Genomic DNA, 19,902 nt, shown 5'->3' with positions numbered 1-19,902 from the left:
CTGCCCTCCCCACCCCACCGTGAACCCTAGGCAGCAGTCACGGGATCAGGAAAATACAAATTGTGCTAGTGGAAGTGAACCAAATCTACCTCTGTAAAGCCACAGGACTGATGTCATAGTTAGTTCAGAATAGCAAAGCCATGTGTTGATAATAGAACACAAGGTCTTATTGAAATGTACTGAGAGAGTGTAGTGTCAACTCTTTCTTTTGGGCAGCAGAAGCAGTCACTAAGATTATTACATTTATTTCTAGCATATTGTTTTCATTCTCATTCAAAATGGATCTCCCAAAGATAGATTTTTAAACAGGTGCTTCTCTTTTTAAAAATGTATTTATATTTTATTGATTCTCCTCCACCCCCTATAGGGGAGAACAGAAAAAAAAGACAAAGGCACAAAAAAGTGAAGGGAGGGAAAGGAAAGAAAGGAAGGGAGAGGAAGGCGATAGGGAGAAGAAAGGAGAGCAACATCTCCATGTCCCTCTGCTAGGAATTAATCAATGGTTCTAAAAAATTAGACTAAACCTTTTCAAATTTCTCTGAGGTCCCTCTTCTTTGAAGCATTACCCACTCTTTGCGCTTTTCTGAAACCTTTCAGTGAAATTGTATCCAACCTACCAACTTTTATGAAACCTGAGAGTTACAAACATTACTAAGAAAAGCAACCTTTGCACTTTCTGATTTATGCTTGCCTTCTCCACTCCCTTAATGCTTGTTCACCTCCCATAATCAAGTAATTATTATAATTATTTGTATATATGACAACTCTAGCAGGGAACAAAACCCAGGAACTTTCCTCCCTCCTTCATAACTTCAGGTTCTGTCTGGAAAGGGAATGCATGTTAAGCCTTCATCCAATAATCAAGTCTGTTCAGATCACAGGAGAAAAAAAAAAAAAGCCAGAACAAAATACCAGAAATCAATAGTATACATTTACTACTGGACACATAACACAGTCTTATTGTACACAGTTACATAACACAGTCTTATTGTACTGTCAGCTACTGTGGAATATTCAGAAAGCTAAAATACCCTTTTCTATTTGCACTCAGCTATGAGATTATGTCCATTCCTCTCAGAGGAGGCCCACACTATGCCCAGTTACCTGTGACCCTATCATTTTTAGAGTGGATTACTGCAATGTGTCCTACATAAGGATACACCTGAAGACCATTCAAACTTCACGTAATGAAGAATGCAAATTACTTCTCCACTTTTTTTCACAATCACTCAAACAATCATCCTCTAATTAACTCTCTTTAAACAATATTTTAGAGTGATTACATTAAGCTCTCCCATACACCCAACTTCCCTACCCACTCCAAAGATTAACATGATCCATACTGTACCACCTAAGCAATCGCATAACCTTATTTTGGTTAATTCTTCCACCCCACCCCTTTTTCCATTTTTTTTTTAAATCTCACCTTGCATTGTGTTCTGGTGCAAACAATTTAGAATGTCAGTTCTCTACAGCTCTCCTGGATGAGCAACATGCACACCTAGAGCTTTAAATGCATATTTCATAAAAAAAAACTACTTTAAGAGAACATCATGGTTGCATGGATAAGCACTCAATAATCATGAAATGCCAGAGTTAAGGTACATTTGTTCCCCCTGTATGAGGATTCATTAAATACATTTTTTGATGTGCAGGGAATTATTAAAGCCAGTCAGTGGAAGAGAATTTATCTTCTAGCCCCTATGTACTTTCCTCTAGGCTCAGAGGGCCTTTTGGTGAAGAATGAGGATGGAGGAAGATTCCTTCTAGCAAAGCCTATGGGTATGTCACTGATGGCAGCAAATTTGCTGCCATCGGATTGATTTATCCAGATCAAGTGAGCAGAAGTGAAGACCCGCTCAATAGATCCGGAAGTCGATTTAGTAAAACCACCTCCCCAAAAAGCGTAGCACTGTATTGACAGGTATGCATTTTCCGTTGGCGCAGCATAGTGGAGACGGTGCGCAGAAGAGGATTTAGGAAGACGATGTAAGTTATGCAAGCTCCTCTATGTAGCTTGTGTAACTCCCGTCGACTGCCGCCAAATTTCCCCATAAGTATAGGCCAGGCCTATATTTCACTGAAATGTTTGAAAGTTGGTTCTACTCAGTTTTGGGGTAATTTAGGGGAACTCAAGAGTTGAGTTTATTCTGTAGCAAGATTCAGACATGTGCTATGCAGCTTACCTGTGCTTAGCGCTTTGGTAAAATTAACTTAAAATTATACCAAACCCAATTTTCACCCGGACATCCAAAGACACTTTTTCTCTGTTAGGGTGTTTTCCCTGCCACATTTCAATCCAGCCACTTTAGCGATAGAGCAGCTTTGAGACAATCAAAATAATTGTTTTTGATAATGGAAATGTATATTTCTTCTGTCATTTGCAAATACAGCCAAACCAGTTTTGATCATACTTAATAAGTAAATCACCCACAGGCAGAGACAAAACATAAAAAAATCATAGCCTAAAATGAATGGTTCCAAGAGTTATGAGAAACTGAAAACAACAGGTTACAATGGAAATGCTTGGGAGCAGTCTTAATTATAGCAGTTGCTCCAGCTCCTGCGATAAGATAAATATAATATTGTTATTATTAGAAACAACAAGGACACAGCTACCTGCTTTGCATAGTACACATTATACCTGTGAACCACAAATTGAATAGGCTTCTACTGGTCTGGCTTCTACTGTGTATATATTACACATGTCCTCTTTATGACTATTATAACCTAGAAGTTGAAATCAACTGAGACACTGAAGCTAACAGTCACCATCATCAGATCTAGCTTTATATAGCGTTGTTCATCCACAGATCTCAATGTGCCTTACAAGTTGGCCAATACCATCATCTCCATTTGACAGATGGGGAAACTGAGATCTCTATAGTATGTTCATTCACCCATCTGTATGTTCACTGACTCCCTTTTCAGACTTTACTCATAGCTTCACTCTCTCTCAATTCTACATACAAGTCTGTTCTGTGGTCAATCACTTCCACAATACAGAAACATAGGGAGGTTCATACTATAATATGACAAGTACACAACAGAAGCACTAAAATGTAAGACAGTAATTCAGTATTTCAAGGGACCACTGATTGATTAATATCTAGAAGATGATGACAAAATATTCTCAATGGAAAGTCCTCATGTCACTCCTCCGCTCCATTAAGGAGTCTCTGAATTGCTACCATAATAGACAGTTTGACTGACTTCCTGGGGAATCTCAGTGAACTCCCACAGGAGGTGTAGGCTAGTATAGCTGACTCTATATCTTGGGGTTTTATGCTAGGTCCTGGACAAGACTGGGGAAACAGGCATGGCTGGATCACAGTTATTTTCTGACTCCTGGTAGGCCCTTGGTCACAATGTAGAGCAGGTTTGAGGCTGCTTCAAACTGCTCTGCAGGCGAAACTAGACCTGTAACAGGGTAACTTAAAGTGCTACTTCAGTTACAGCTAAGGATTGAGCCCTTTAGCTCTAGAATTCACTTCCTTCCTAGGGAATTCTAACAGAATTTGAACTTGTTGAATTCCATGGAGCACAGCAAAGTTCATCTAGTATCTAGGATTTATATGAGGAAGTGGTTGAGTGAGGAAGGTCTCTGAGGAGTCTTTGAGTTGACATTCTGCCATCTTAAGTATATTTCGTTGTGATCGTTTCTAAATACTGATTTTTTGAAAGAACAAATAAAATGTACAATCTAACAGAATTAAACAAGCTGCAACAAACCTAGAGGTCACTGCCAAACACATTCAGACTGTAACCCTGCCCAAACCTTTCAAAAACTCTAATAGATTAAGCTCTTCACTTCTTTCTCCATTCCAGCCCTGTTTCTTTCTCTCTCTGCTTCATCTCTCCTATCGTCTGTCTCCCTCTTTCTGTTCTTCATCTTTTCATTAGTCTCTCTCTCAGATCAGGATCAAACATGTTAGTTCAAACTTGGGAAAGGTGGGATTTTCATGTGAAGTCTTTGGATTCAGTTTACAAAATTCTTAAAGATTCATATACAACAGGTGAAAGGATACAAGGGTTTGAAAAAGTTTGCTACATAAATGGGAAAAATGTGGATGCCTTATTTTGGATTCACTGGGATATTCAGAAAAAACTTTTGTCCATTATAGAATTTCCCAAGGTTTCCATTTATTTAATTAATCTGATGAATCTCTGGAAGCTGAAGTGTGCACCTGATGTTAGATAAAAATATATGAAGAAAGGTGTCATTGAAAGTTTTATTAAAAGCGTAACCCTCACTCCAATAAAATAAATTAATACAATTAAAAAACAAAACAAAACCAAAAACCCTATCCCACACAGAGATTTTACCATGAAAAGGAAGAAACTTCAGAGACCCCCACTACTAACTTTGCTTGTGTTATTGATTTTACATGGAACGTGCTTGGATGCTACACTAATAGCTGGCAGTAGAAAACCCCAAGATATATATAGATAGATTAAAAGCAGGCAGTTTGGGAGGACAAAGGCAATTCCAGAAGAACTGTATAAAGGAAAATGAACTGTGGCTGGAACACTGAACTTGGAGAACAGGGACTTTGTGTTGGAAGTGTAAAATCCTGGGCAAATTGCTTTAGAAACAAGAAATATAGGAAACAAATGTATTAATAAAATCAAATAAACTCAGTCCCCAAGCTTAGCCAGAAGTATTGTATGTATTGTCTAGGGTGATGGTCTGAGGCAGAATGGCAGACTCCTTAAAGGGCAGCAAAATTTACTGCAGGGCCTGGCAGATTATACATTATGTACCTGCCATTATTGAAAAGAGGTGTTCTATGTCTACTCCACAGCAAATGGCATTGAAAAACAGCTTGCGCAACTGAGGGCCAAATTCACCACTGGCATTAGTAGGTGCACCTCCAATTAATTACACCCACTTACACTAGTGGTGATTTTGGCCCTGAACTTCTTAATTTACTGCCAAAGAACAAACTCTGTAGCACCACTGAAGAAGAACAGCAACAACATGCACTGGCCAGTAAGGCTAATCCCATAAACTAGCTACTGAAGGCAAAAATCCAATACACGCTTGTATTTCTAAATTAACAGGCACTCTTCAGATGAGAATCAGCTCCATGCCAAGGGTCATCATGGCTCTGAAGGGAATTCCCAAGGGGATTGCCATAGTATTCTGAGGAGCTGATGGATGGAAGGTGCTTCACTGATAGCTCTGGAAACCAAAAGTCCTCTATTTATCCACAGCAAGGGCAGCAATAATATAGATTTTCCCACACATACCTGAGAGGAGAAATACTTTCTAAGAGTGAAGTTTGTTATTTATCCTCTTTGCTGATATTGCCAACCAGGATGCTAATTAACTTCTTTTGTAAGGTTGTGTTTATGAAATGGACACTGCCTCTGAGATGACCAAGTTACTGTCCACAGCCCAAAGAAGAGCTCCACTTCTGGGTATTACCCAACTGAGCTGGACTGAAACCGAAGACTGAAAGTAGCGAGAGATTAAGAATCCCATGCTCAATCATCTGAGCTAGCTAAATCCTCCTATAAACTCTGACTTTTATAATGCTTTGATTTAAGTTAAAATGCATACAATAAATAGAATCAAGTCTCTCTTCACTTTTTTAGTTCTCTCTCTCTCCTTTGTGTGTATTCTCCCCAGGTCCTTGCTTGGAGTCTTTCACTTATATTCCAAACCACTGTGGAATCTATAATCCTTTGCTGTATTAGTCTTGAGTTACTCATCCATCTGTGTATTCACTCACTGGTCTTTTAGTCTTCACTCATAGTTTCACTCTCTCTTAACACTCACCTTCTGTATTGCCCGAACCCATGCAAACCAATCTGGCATGTCAATGGCTCACCCCTGAAGAAAAAGAATAGTGCTGTCTGTGCCATCTGTGCTTCTACTGCAGCAAACCTCGCCACGTCATCCTAACCATGCCTCGTACAAATGCCGAGAAGCTCGGGGAAACAAATCGGTCCAGAGATGGTGGGGGAACTGGCCTGATCCTTGAGAGAAGAGAATTTCCCTGTGCCGTAGTCCTCACTGAGATGCTCCTTGAGCCCCATCCAAGGGCTTCCTATCTGCAGGTGCCTATCCAGCTGCTCATCCTGGGGGACCCCAGCAGATCCCCCTCTAACAGGTCCTCATCAGTTCAGGAGCAGCAGACAATTTTATGGATACAGCTACAGCTCAGGTCCTACTGTGATACAAGGCCACACTGAACATGATTGAAATTATTGATGGCTTCCCACTGTCTTCATGTCCAGTTGTGGAAGAGAATGCCTGCCTGGAGGCTGTTATACAGGGACACAGAAAAATAATTCAGTTTGGTATGATCCATACCCCACATTTTCTCCTGATCCTGGGCATCTCCTGGCTAGCCCTTCATGATCCCCTCATCCATTGGCAAGAACAGAAGGTCACTTTCCTGTCAGAATTCTGCTGAGGGCATGACCAGGGACCTGTAAAAGTAGCACTCAGGCCCAAGAAACTTCAAGTAGGTCTAGTCACCCACATCGAAATACCTATTGAGGGAACTATGGAAATCTCCCCACGTACTGTGACTATGCTGATGTCTTTGAAAAGAAAAATGTGGAATGCCTCCCCCGCACACCAGGACTATGACTGCCCCAAAGAACTCCAGCCAGGAATGAAGATACAATTTGGGTGGATATACGCAACATCAGAGCCGGAACTGGTGGCATTGTGAGAATACCTCCAAGGCAACCTGGCCTGGGGGTTCATCCACAGGTCCACCTGACCAGCCAGTGCCCCAGTTCTTTTTGTAAAGGAGGAGGATGGCAGCCTCCACCTCTGTGTCGATTACCAAGTCCTAAATCAGGAAACAATTGGGAATCGTAAGCCATTATCCCTAATTGCTGAGTTGTTGGACCACGTGATGCTGCCCACATATTCACTAAATTGGAATGCTGAGGAGCTTACAATCTTGTCTGTATCTGGGAGGGGAATGAATATGTCATACTATCTGAAGTGGCTCACAACTGTGAGTGACAATCTCAGGTCAAACTGTCAGAAAACAGGGCACACAACCCAAACTGGTGGTATATTTTATAAATGGATTTCACTAAGTCAATAACAAATGTGCACTCCCCAACCACTATACCAATATTACCATGAAGTCACAGACAGTCTCCTTTGGCTCTCCAGGCAAACTGGACTTTGTGATAAAAGATTATATAAACCAAAAATCACATCACATTAGATTACTCCCAATCCAAAGGATCAGTCACTTATCCCAAATCAATTGATCCTCTGGCTCTTACATTAAAAAAAAAAAAAAATTGGTAGCCAATTCTCCAGTAAACTAACTAAAGATTTACTAGCTAAGTAAAAGAAATGAGAATTATTCAGAGGTTAAACAGGTAAAATACATTAACAGGTGAGTCCAAATTTGTAAATCCAAATGTTAGAGAGATGTGATAATCTGCCAGTCTCCAAAAGTCTTTCAGGATTATCCAGGATAACTCTGGGGATCTCTGTTCATTTGCTCAGTATTTTCATCCTGCTGGAATCCAAACAGTCCAGAGATGCAGGATCATTCCATGAATCCATATTTAGAGCTTTTCAACACAGAAAGCAATCTGATAAGTGTCTGTACTCTTCCCTGACCCCTCGCTTTGAAATGAGCATTTTCTGTTACAGCCCTTAAGTTCTTCATTAGCATTACCAATGCTCCATTCACATTTGATGACTTTAGTCACAGGGAGAGACTCAATGTAAAAGGTAATGTAATATCAAGCAACAATCCTTCATTAGTTTTCATGAAGTTTTAACACCTAACTACAATCTTAAATTAACACACTTTTGATCTCAGATTACTTAATTATAGAGTATATATAATGTAGAAATAATGTACTGGAAAACTACAGGATATAGACAGATGAAAACTATACAATCAGCTCCTTTGATATTCACTTACAAGTGACTTGTCCTGACAATCTGTCATGCACTGGCACCTGGTCTGTCAGCGTCACAGAATGGAAAACTGCCAGAAATGACATAAGTTTTCATTGTGGAAGCTGATGCCTCTAGCACAATGATTGGGCAGTCCTCTCCCAGAGGCATGGACCCAAGCAAATACTGCACTCCATTGCCTACTACTTGAGGAAGCTTACTTCTGCTGAGTGAAACTACAAGATCTTGGACAAAGAGCTCTTGGCAATTAAGACTTCCTTTGATGAGTGGCAACATGACTTGGAAAGGGCCTGTCATCTGGTTCAAATATTTACTGATTACAAGAACCTGCAGTATTGCGCAAAGCCAAGGCCATAAACCAACGACAACTCCAGTGGGCTCTATTTTTCTCCCAATTCAGCTACCTTGACCTACCACCCTGGAACTAGAAATGGCAAGTCTGACACCTTGTCCTGGAGGCATGGCTCTGCAATCTGGAACCAGCGCATGTTCTCAAGTCCCATTATTTCCTTAATGCGACCTCCCTCCAGTATCTGCTGATGTTCATATACTGTCTCTGGATTTCCACCAGATGAGATAGCAATTACTGACCAAGAACCACACGCCATCCAGAAGAGGATCACATTCATAATGGATCACGTCTATGTTCCCTCTGGCCCTGCGAGAGTGGCACTTCTTCAAATGTGCCACAACTCCACCCTGGCAGGATATTTGGGCCAATATAAAACCCAATGATTAACAACTTGGTACTTCTGGTAGCCTTGTATGTGCCCCACAATAGAGACCTTTGTTGCTTCCCGCAAGGTGTGCGCCCACACCAAGATCCTCTGCCAGAAACCCTGTAGTCTCCTCCAACTTCTGGACACCCTATCTTGGCCTTGGGAAGCTATTTTATTGGACTTCATGGTAAAACTACTGGAAATCAGTGGTTTCACGACCATCCTGACAGTGGTGTATTGCTTTTCAAAAATGCCCACTTCATTCCCTCTGCAGAGGAAAGCGCCTGGCTCTGGATAAACAATGTAGTCTGTCTTCATGGCATTCCCAGCTCATGACACTTCTGATGGGGTCCCCAGTTCACTGCCTGCTTCTGGCACAAGGCCCTACATCTATTAAGGATCTATGTGCGCCAGTCCTCTGCCTACCATCCTCAGCTGAATGTCCAAATGGAAAGAATTAATCAGATCCTAGAGCAATACCTATGATGCTACACCAACCACCACCAGGACAACCAATCTATACTATTACCATATACTGAATTCTCATATAATAATGCAGACCATGCATTTACAGGCCACAGCCTCTTCTTTGTCAACTATAGGTTCCATCCCCCGATTTCACCCACAGCTATTGATATCCTCCCCCAACCCATTGGCATTGGAACTAATACAACATATCCATCACATCCAAGAGGAGATGAAGGGACATCTTGAGAAGGCAAAGGAGGATTACAAAAAGCATGCCGACTAGCATAGGCAACAAGGCTCCACCTACTCTGTAAGACAAAAAGCATGGCTTTCTACAGAACACCTCTGCACAGACAGATCCTCTTGGAAACCAGATCACTAGTTTGGATTCACCAACAAAACAACGACAAATCAACCCAGTCAACTTTAAGGTATTGAGGGAGATGGGGCTCACAGTCTACCCCGTATTTCATGTCTCACTCCTAAAACGCCACAATGAGAACACATTACCGCATACAGCCCGATCACCTCCCCCACCAGTACATGTGCAAAGTCAGGAGGAATACATTGTCCACAAAGTCCTTGATTCTAAGGTCAAGTGGGGTAGATTGTGGGACCTGATTGACTGGGAAGGTTACGGCCCAAAGGAGCACACTTGGAAGTCAGCTGAGAATAATTGTGCTCCTGCTTTGGGCTTTCTGTAAGAGCCACCCTGAGAAACTGGATCCATTTTCCCCAGAGGGCACCCCTAGGGGAGGGAGATGATGTCATGACCCAATGGCCTCGAACCTGGATCCACAGAAGCAGCCATGCTCCAACCCTCCATTTGGTAGCCTGCTGACAGCTGCTTATCCAGGTCCCACAAAGCCCAGACCCAGCCTGAGACTTCACCCATGAGGTCCTATTGACAGAGTCCCAGAGCAGCCAATTGGCTGCTGGCCCTACTTAAGCTAGAAGCAGCAGCAAGATGCTGTCTGAACAACTTAGTTCCAACCTGCTCTGGACTTTGTGCTCCTGCTCCCCCAGCTAGATTTCGTGGCATCTTGACCCAGCTTGACTCCTGGCATCTGATTTGTGGTTCTGATCTACAGTTTGACTCCTGCCTCTGACTCCCTGGTATCCTGACATAGCCTAACTCTGGTTACCAACTTGTGGTTCTAATCTCAAATTTGTCTCCTGCTTCTGATCTCCCAGTAGCCTGACTCAGCTGACTTTTGATTTTCCTCTGCCCTTCCACAAGTGCTAATGAGACAAGTTATAGGTAATCAGATCCAATGTTAATGTAAGACCCTAGATAGACTAGAGAGAAGAATGACTCTTGGGGAACCAAACAAGGGAAGTTGCCTGTGAGAAGACATGCTTGGTTCTGAAGATTGGATTGTAAACCAGGCTGCATCTTTTTGCTTGTGGTAACTTATTCTGATTTATAGATATAAAGCTTTACTTCAGTTGTAAAACCTTGCTAATTACTGCTTTCTTATTTCTATGAATTGCCCCTCCAGTTAGCAGTTCTCTAGTCCCAGGGAGGCCACAATGAAACTAACGAGAATTAAATTTTAAGAAAGAAAAATTTGTGCTTTCAGCATGGTCAGAGTGCTATCATCATTAAAAACAAGATAAAATATTACTAGGATGTTTCTGCTCAGACATTCACATGATAGGACCCTCCCCATTGCACAGCTGAGTTCAAGAAAGAAAGTGGAGAGGTCCCACAAGCAGTGAAACCCCAAATAAAGGGAGGGGTAATTTTTTTTCATGTTTGGGAATATTTTCCTTCTGCCAAGTGCCTCAATTACCAGAAACCTCTGCAAATATCCAAGTATTAAATGGCCTGTTCAGAAATTATTTAATTCCAACAATCTACATGCAAAAGTTAAACAGACTGGAAGACCTGTCCCCCCTTTCTCACCTCTCCCTTATGGCAGTTAGACTGTGACTGAGATGAGAAGGTCCAGCTTTCCAATTTCAAATTAAGTAAAAAGGCATCAATCATTTGGCCCATCCTCTAAGGCCAGTAACTATCAGTCAAATCTATCATGAATAAAGAAATAATGGAGACTTTAAAGTTACTCACCACTCCCCACAAAGAAAGACCCTGACAAGATCTCACCTGGAAGACACCAGGAAAAAGAAATATTATCTAAAGGACCATCTTGTTCAAGAGCACTTTTATCACAGACAAAGCATGGACAACTAAAAGACTCCTGTCCAACAGTGATGAGGTGTGGCAAGATAGGTGCTCAGAGGTACTTTATGCAAATAGTGCTTGTAAAAAGATATAATTAGAAGATGAATTATTAATCAAACATTGATGTTGTTAAACAGTGTACAGTATAAATGCAACAAAGAACTCCTTGAAATGAGCATGACTGCTCTACCTGTATGTGCATTTTTCCGATTCTGTATTATTGACATTACATATCCTGGCAGGGTTATCAACATAAAAATCATTTTTACGAAGCATGTAGGTTAAAGAGGAAGATTTCCCTACCTCAGCAAGCAAATGTGACAATAATGTGGTGAGACTGGGGCATTGCCAAAGACTGGAGCAAGAACTATGGTTTCTATCCTGCCAAGAGAGAGTTGGTACAAATTCTCCAGATCAGCATCTGCAAATGAAAAAAGATGAAACATGTCAAGATATCTGTAGAACTTAGGATGACACATGAAAAGAACACAATGGCAGTGCCACTCTCAAAATCAGACCATAGGTCTAGTTATCTAATTCTTACTTTCTGACAACACAAAGTTAAAAACCGGCATGTTTATGCAAATGTTGCACCCTTTAATGAAGTCAGCTGTCCTTTCCAAGATTGTGTAGTTAGACAAGGACTTGGGAAGGCAATACAGGCTGTGTTAATTTGTCTCAGAGCAAGAGAAAAGAAAGAGTTGGGGGTCGCTGTACTCGGTTACCTCATTAAGAATCATCTGATTTAGTACTAAGCACAGATAACAGTCCTATGGCCTTACTTTTCCCTTTATATCCATTACAGCTTAGTCCTTTTCTTGCCTGCTACAAGGCATAATAGATTTGCGAGGTGGGAGAACGAGTGAATTGTGGCATTAGAACAATATGAGTTCAAGGCCAATCTTAGGCTCCCCAACATCTGGCTTGTGTGGTTGAAGAGCATCATTCTCCAGCACCATTTAATGTAGAATTTAGGAGGCTAGAAGAATCACTCAATGAGAGGTATGGTGTGACAATGCAGCTGCATCCAGAAGAGGTAGAAGGAATGGGATCCTCTCTGCTCTGGGACCCCTCTCTGCCACTCTCACACCAGGACTTAATTTTTAAACAACCTGCCTTCCCCCCACCCAGAAACATAACAAAAGAAATATTGCTCATGGAAGAATGTTTTTCTTTCAACCCCTTTTGTCAGCCCCCCTGCTCTCCCGCTTCTATATTTAGTTGTTTTATCTGTGTAAGGGTTGTGTTTTGTATGTCTGCAAAATGTCCTGATGGGATTTCTAAATAATAATGTGAGGATAATTATAATAAGAAAAACAACATGAGCCAACATGGTGGGTAAATGCCACAGATCCCAAACTGGGAAAGACCATCGTCCTTAAATCCTTGCTTCAGAGATGAGGCATCCAACTGGGAACACACAAGTTAAGTTGCACAAACAGCCCCCAACCAGGAGTGACAAAATTTCATAGAATTTCTCCCAGGATATCTTTGATCACCCCCAGTATTAACAAAAATACAGACTATGATTAATTCATTTCACAGCTCACTAGTTTCAAACTGTCTGTGCACAGATAAAAAATTGAGGGTAGCCAGGTGTCCGCATCATTAACCCAATAAAATGACTGGCATTAGTTAGCACCAATGTTGCAACAGAGGGTCCAAGACATGAACTGGGCAGAAGGACCGGATTCATTGAATTTACTGGTGTTCCCCCAGCAAAATGATGACGAACATTATCAGAAGTGCATGGAAAAGTCATGCACTGTCAACGCCATGCAACATCTTTTCAGTCAGAAAATAGAGAACATCAGTTTCCAGGACTAAGCAACCTCCTAGATAGGTACATTCAAATATAAATTAAAAAGTAGGAAGTAACATTGTGCTAACACGCAGGTCAGGTTTATAAGGCACCGTCAGGTGGGTAGAAGATGGCGCCAGTCTATAGGTCAGGGTTTCAGAGCTCTGGTGTGGCAGTCACAGAAAGGAGTAAATTGCCAGTCTGCAGGTCAAGGTAATGGAACACAGATATGGTAGTGAGAAGTGAAGTGTGGTGATTTGTGGGTCAGAGTTATAGTCTTAGCTTGGAAATGACAGGTGCAGGGTGATCATCAGGGTTATGGGGTGGGGATATGATAGTTCTTGCAGAATGGTTGGTGGAATCTTAGTTTCTTTCATCCACTTGTGGTCTCTCCCAAACCCCCTTTCCAAATTTAATTTGGTACTGTGCCTTTCTAGTGTTACTTGTCTCCCAGCCTTTTCCCTACTTCACCACTGCTATGCAGTTTAAATCTTCGCTCTCTGGGACAGGGATTCTTTTTCTTACTTGTTTGTACAGTACCTAGTACAATGGGGCACGAATTTCTGTTCAGAATCCTTGAGCACTCCCACAATAGAATAGAATATTAAAAATTCTTAACATATTTAAATAACCCATTTAGAAAAAAATGAATTTTCCCAACTTTCTGGCTTTAACCCCTAAATAATCCCTTAAGAAATACCTACTTCTGAGGGTTGTGTCTCCTGGACACATTGAATCACTGTGTTTGTTATCCTCCATCGTTTCCTTTTCTGGTACTTTTTTAGTCGTTACTCTGAAATTCCATTGTCCCTTTTGTGTTCCCATAGCCTCATGACGTTCCTCGCCAGGGATAAATCCCTTTGCATGGAGAGAGGATAAACAATGCCAATGCCTCTGCAATCTTAAGTGCTTGGCAATGATGTGAAATTGCCACTTCGTAACAGGCTACCCAAAAGGGTTAACTTGGCTGGTATATACGATGCCTGGTGTGAGGGGTAAATCAGTACACCTCTGTCAAATTCCTGGGGAAGAGGAGAAAGGTAATACCTTCACTGCTGGCATATTACTGGGAAAAAACTAAATCCTTCCATATCTGGCAGATCTTCTCTGGGGAGCTAGGGCACGTGAAGACTAAATCTGCCCATTTGGGGCATGTTACCAAAAAGCGAATGAATTACTCTGTGTCTGGCAGATAATTTGGGGATAAAGCCCCTCTGTATCCAGAACATTATCGGAGATGGGGGGAAGGGGATAAGCATATTGTCCATGTCAGATTATTGAGAGAAGGATAAATCACCACATGCCTTGGCAGATTAGATTGAAGGGAGGAGTAAATCATCCCCATTTCTGACAGATTACTGAGTGGTGATTCCCCCATGTTTCTGGCAGACTGTGGGAGGTAAATCCCCCTTGGTTCTGGAAACTTCCGCCATCTCTGGTAGACTAATAGAAGAGGGGTAAATAACCCCATGTCTCTGACAGATTAAAAACATTATAATCCCTTCCCCACATATCTGTGTGTGGGGGGAAGGGTAGTGAAATTACTGGGGTAAATCCTCCTCCCCCCCTCTCTGAGGGGTTATGGGGGTAGATCCCCTTTTCCCCAGGCCTGGGGCTGAGGCACCAGAGTCTAGATTACACTCGGCTGTTTCCCGCTCTCACCAACTGTCACTCCTAACCGCCATGGAACTTCCCAGCACCAACATTCCATTCCAGCTGCCTCCTGACGGGGCCAACAAGCTCACTGCTACTCTGCTGTTAATTCAGACACCTTGTCTTCAAGTAGAGAGCACAGCGTACCCCTCTACATTGTACCTCTCCTGGCAACACACATTTTCTCTTGCCTTGCACAGCAGATCCAAGGGGTGAATGAACAGTGGCTCCGCCAGCAACAATTCAGTGACTGGATGAGGAGCATAGGGAGATGGATTTCAGAGCCCCTGAAACTGGCCTCTGCTCTCCCTGCTTCTGGGAGGGAGGGAGTAGCAGTGCTGGCTCTTGCTGGGGTATTTACTTATCCCCTGCTGCCTTCCACAGCAGGCGGGGGTGGTGGGACAGACCCTGCATGCTTCTCTCTTTCTGGCAAGGGTGGCTGTGCGGGGAAGGGATAGGGGGTTGCAGCTGATCCTCCTCCCCTCCATCTGTTTGACCTAGGGGGTGGGTAAGGAGTTGCTTGAGTCTGCCTCTTGGCCTCAGGCTTGCTGTAGAGAGCCTTTGGTATGAATCTTCACTGCCACGCTAGCTGCTGAAGAGCATCTTTCTTCATGAGCAGGGCTCTCTCCCTCTCTGGTGCCCTAAGATTTCTGACTTCACCAAAGGGTCTTCCTTAGTTAAATTCAGCCGTATAGCAATGTCTAACCGTTTGTAATTGCAAATAAAATGAAGACCTGGATATGGTGGTTGGTGGTGCAGAGAGAAAATGGACCGCACACATCCTGTGACTACTAAAGGAAAGGTAGAGCAATAGGGAAGAGAGAGAGAGGGAAGAAAGGTACATGGTTACCCAGATACTGCTGCTGTGTCTCTCCCCTGTCTACTCTGCCCACTGGAGTCTGACATGTAGAAAACCCACCCCCAGCTGTCTTTGTGCATAGGGCTGTCTGGCAGTTCATGTTGTGGAGCACTGCTCTGAAAAGCTCAGGCATCTGTTTTGTCTTGCTGTATGCCCACATACTGAGGATGCTTGTTTTCATCTGATCACAATTAGCACCGTGCTAAATTCCTTGTGCCCTGCACTAATTCAGGAGGATGAGCATGTCACACCCCACCAAGAATTACAACTAATCACAGTAGACTCTGGGGCCATGCCTACCCTTTCATTATGCTTTTGTTTCAAAGGAGAGATCTGGTGGAAGTTTTAATCTGTGTTCTCCTTTTTGTTGGAAATAACCATGGAGGCATTGGATGGTGCAGATGCCATCTAGTATGGCCTAGGGGTACATGTGTGTGTGTGTGGGAAATGCAGCAAGCCAGTTAGTTGTTTTTAGATCTCATCTCTTCACCCTGCAAGGGCTGACTGACAGCTTAGAAAACATCCATGCTGGAAATTCTCAAAAACACCCACGCTACAAGCCTGGATTACAGGGTTGTCCAACTGCAATGCAATTGGAAAACTAGCCTAGCAAGAGCATTACAAGCGGAGGAAAAACATGCAACCAAATGTTATTGCCCTTCTCCACTATCCTGAAATTGTGTGTGTTTAAAATAAATGTTCTCAGGGCACGAATGTTCCCAAATTACGCTTGTTTGACTATATTAAACAACTTCAAAAAAGAGGAAAAAAGACAACCAGTATTGTTAGAGTTTAGTATTTAATGGCATAGATGCCTGATACCTGCTCCTTTAAACACAGAGAATATCTCCAAATACGCAGCTCACCAATGGAGCCATCATTTCTCAGTGCAGAAGAGTGGCCACTGGAGGGAGGGAGAGTCCTCTGACTACCAACTCAGTATCAATGATACCTCTCTAATACCTAGGCGCAATGGGTGATAGTATCAGAACACTGAGTGATTTGACACACCTTGAATACACACATAGGTACACAGGGGCAGGGAAGAACAAAACCTCTATTTTAACTTAACATTTCCTGGCTTTGGTTGTTTTTAATCACCTTTTAATGTAGGTCTTTATGTGAACATTATGAATTGCAGAAGATGTGACTCTGGCAAAAATGCAAACCCCAAACTCTGCATGTTAAACTAGCATCAATCCTTATGCTTACAAATGGTGATTCCCATGAGCTTGATGACAGAGTCGTGATCTGACAAAGATTCAACAGGGGGTATATCTCAAGCTTTTCCAAGCCAGTCCACATACCTTTCATTTAAACAGATCCTTGGTGGCCTACTTTCAACATTCAGAAGCCTGATTGTTGAATCCTGTATTTTTATAGTGTACCTCCGTAATTCACACTAGTGATGAGGCGATATTGTGAATTACTGAATTTGTCAGTTTGTACACAGAAGGCAGCATAATGCATCACAAAATGCACTTTGTTAATTTATTTTGATAACCACAGTTTATTTATGAGAATAATTCATAATAGAATAGTAAATATACAATAGTATATTTGGTAAAAATAACATCTTAGTAATACTAGAGACTTGCACACTTCATTGACTGTGTAAGATTAGCTTTCCACATTAGTAGGCCCTTGCACCACTATGACAGACAAGACACACCATCAAGTTTGTGTAAAGGGCCTTACTTTGCTCGGCCAGGGAGCCTCATTACTGTGTACTGGGATTAAATCTTGGGAAATATATAAATCTTCTGTGCCAACTATGAAGTGCAGCATATAACAAGATACTGTTATACTTAATCAAGCCTTATTTAAAATGTCAGTCTCTACTCTCTAGCAGATCTTGGAACCTAACAGAGAACATATGCATTGTGTCCCTTCTGCTCCATGACGATATTATGATGTCAGAAATATGAGAGGAGGACACATTGACACTCCATGAGAAGAGGACACAGGGACTCAGATAGTGAGTACTTAGGTAAAATAAATACAGAATCTCAAGGAGAACGGTTACTACAACACAACATTAAATCAGGATGTCTAAATGGTAATTTTTACATCCTAGTTCCTATCTCATTAGTCTGTATAATTTATATTCCTTAGGCTAGTGAAAGCATGTTGGTTGTACAGTTTGATTAAAGGAACTGGGCATTTGATCTGTAATTGTTTTTCCAATGGGCTGTATCTTTTTCTGTATTATTGCTTTACACGGTTTGGATTTGTACAATATTGAAAATCAATAAATTACATGAAAAATGTATTTTTTTCCTTAAAAGTGAAATGATCTTGTTAGGATTCTGGTGCAGTCATTCTAAATTGGGTAGCCTCATCTACCTAATTTTTTTCTTCTTGTGCTTTTATATATTTTTGGATCAGATCTGTAGGTACCAGTGCTAGGACCAAACGTTGAAGCAGCCCATTGGAAACAGACTATCCACACACTATATGAAGATCTGGGGCTTACAGTGGATCACAAATTGAATATGAGTGAACAATGTGATGCAGTTGAAAAAAAAAAGGCTAATATTCTGAGGTGCATCATATTGAAGACACAGGATGTAACTGTCCTGGTCTATTCAGCACTGGTGAGGTCTCAGCTGGAATACTGTGTCCAGTTCTGGGTGTTACACTTTAGGAAAGATGTGGACAAATTGGAGAGATTCCAGACGATAGTAACATAAATGATAAAAGGTTTAGAAAATCTGACCTATGAGGAAAGGCTAAAAAAATGGGTATATTTAGCCTTGAGAAAAGAAAACTGTGAGGGAGGGGGGGGGACAGTCTTCACTTATGTTAAGGGATGATATAAAGAAGACCGTGATCAATTGTTCTCCATGTCCACTAAAGGTAGGACAAGAAGTAATGGGCTTAATCTGCGGCAAGGAAGATCTAATCTCGATATTAGGAAAAACTTTCTAACTATAAGGATAGTTAAAATCTGGAATAGGCTTTCAAGGAAGGCTACGGAATCCCCATCATTGGAGGTTTTTAAGAACAGATTAGACAAATATCTGTCGGGGATGGTCCTGCCTCAGTTTGGAGGCTGCATTAGATAACCTCTCAAAGTCCCTTCCAGCCCTACATTTCTATGATTCTAGGATACTAGGTTCCCAACTGAGCAAAACAGTTCACCATGTACTTAATCCCATCCCTATTTTAGTCTAAAGTACTTATATGACTCATCATTACCATAGTATCTGAGCACCTCATACTGTTTAATGTATTTAATCCTCACACCATCCCTGTGAGGTAAGGATGTACAATTACTTCCATTTTACAGATGAGGAACTGAGGCACACAGAGAATAAGTCACTTGCTTAAAGTCATGTAAGAAGTCTATAGCAGAACAGAGAATTGAATAATGCCTCCTGCCAGTACAATGCCATTTCATGTGTATTCTGCTCATCACCCTGGCCTGCCTGATTTCTCAGTGCCAGAGGACGTGCTTAGGTCTTATAAATAAGCATTGCTGACCAGAGCAGTGACCTCTTTTTTTGTGGCTTCCTCAGGGGTTGCACTGCAGATTCATATAAAATAAAAGTACAGCATTCACTATTTACCCATCAACCCCAGATTAGGATTAGGATATAGATGTTGTTATGTGAGGTAATGACCATGAGGAGATGAGAAAAGTGTAGCTACTTAAAGAGATTAAGGGATTCATTGCAGTGTAATTGAAAGGCCCAGCAGTCTCACTGTGACCATTAATATCTAAAGGGAAAGGAGACCAGTTCACTATAGCATTGAACAACAAAATCAACACAGAGATAATGTGGTGGGTGTGATACAAACTGACAAAAGGCAGGACATTCATAGGTAAGGGTGACAATCTGGCTCTAACTCATGATGATACAAAATGATCTAACATGGTAAATCAAGGACAGGATGTCAGCCTGACTCCGTTACCATTTGTGAGCATATGTCTCAGCATAATATTAGACCTTTGTGTGGAAGGCTATAAAATGTGTATTGTTTACATGGCAGTAGAGATGAGCTAAATTTTTCAACTGAAACTTTTGTTGGCACAAAACACAGATCTGGCAACACTAACATTTTGCAGACTCATCTTGAGTTCACCAAATCGTTTGGATTTTTTTTTTTTTTTTAAACTAAAACAGTGAAATATTTGGTTCAGATGAAATGAATTTTTAAATTAAAAGTCCTTTCATTTATAAAATTTTTGTAAAGTTAAAAAACGCTCATAATTGAAATACAACTATTTTGTTTTACCCAATTTTTTTTGTTACTTTATTTGCTGGATTTTTTTTAAAAAAAAAAATTGGTTTT

The 19,902-nt window shown here is 41.4% G+C and overlaps 1 long non-coding RNA gene across 1 annotated transcript in view; it reads right to left on the bottom strand.

Annotated features, from left to right (window-relative positions):
• Nucleotides 1-19,902, bottom strand: part of LOC137149818 (uncharacterized) — a 100,479-nt gene that overhangs the window by 68,190 nt on the left and 12,387 nt on the right. The window contains exon 2 of the long non-coding RNA XR_010918846.1: nucleotides 11,594-11,711. This is a non-coding gene — a long non-coding RNA (uncharacterized lncRNA). The remainder of the gene's footprint in view (nucleotides 1-11,593; nucleotides 11,712-19,902) is intronic.

The sequence above is a fragment of the Emydura macquarii genome, unplaced genomic scaffold (genome assembly GCF_026122565.2).
Source record: "Emydura macquarii macquarii isolate MOO-44397 ecotype Brisbane River unplaced genomic scaffold, CSIRO-AGI_Emac_v2 contig_839, whole genome shotgun sequence".
NCBI lineage: Eukaryota > Metazoa > Chordata > Testudines > Chelidae > Emydura > Emydura macquarii.
The sequence above is the reverse complement of the archived record's forward strand: the minus strand, read 5'-3'. Positions and strand labels throughout refer to the sequence as shown.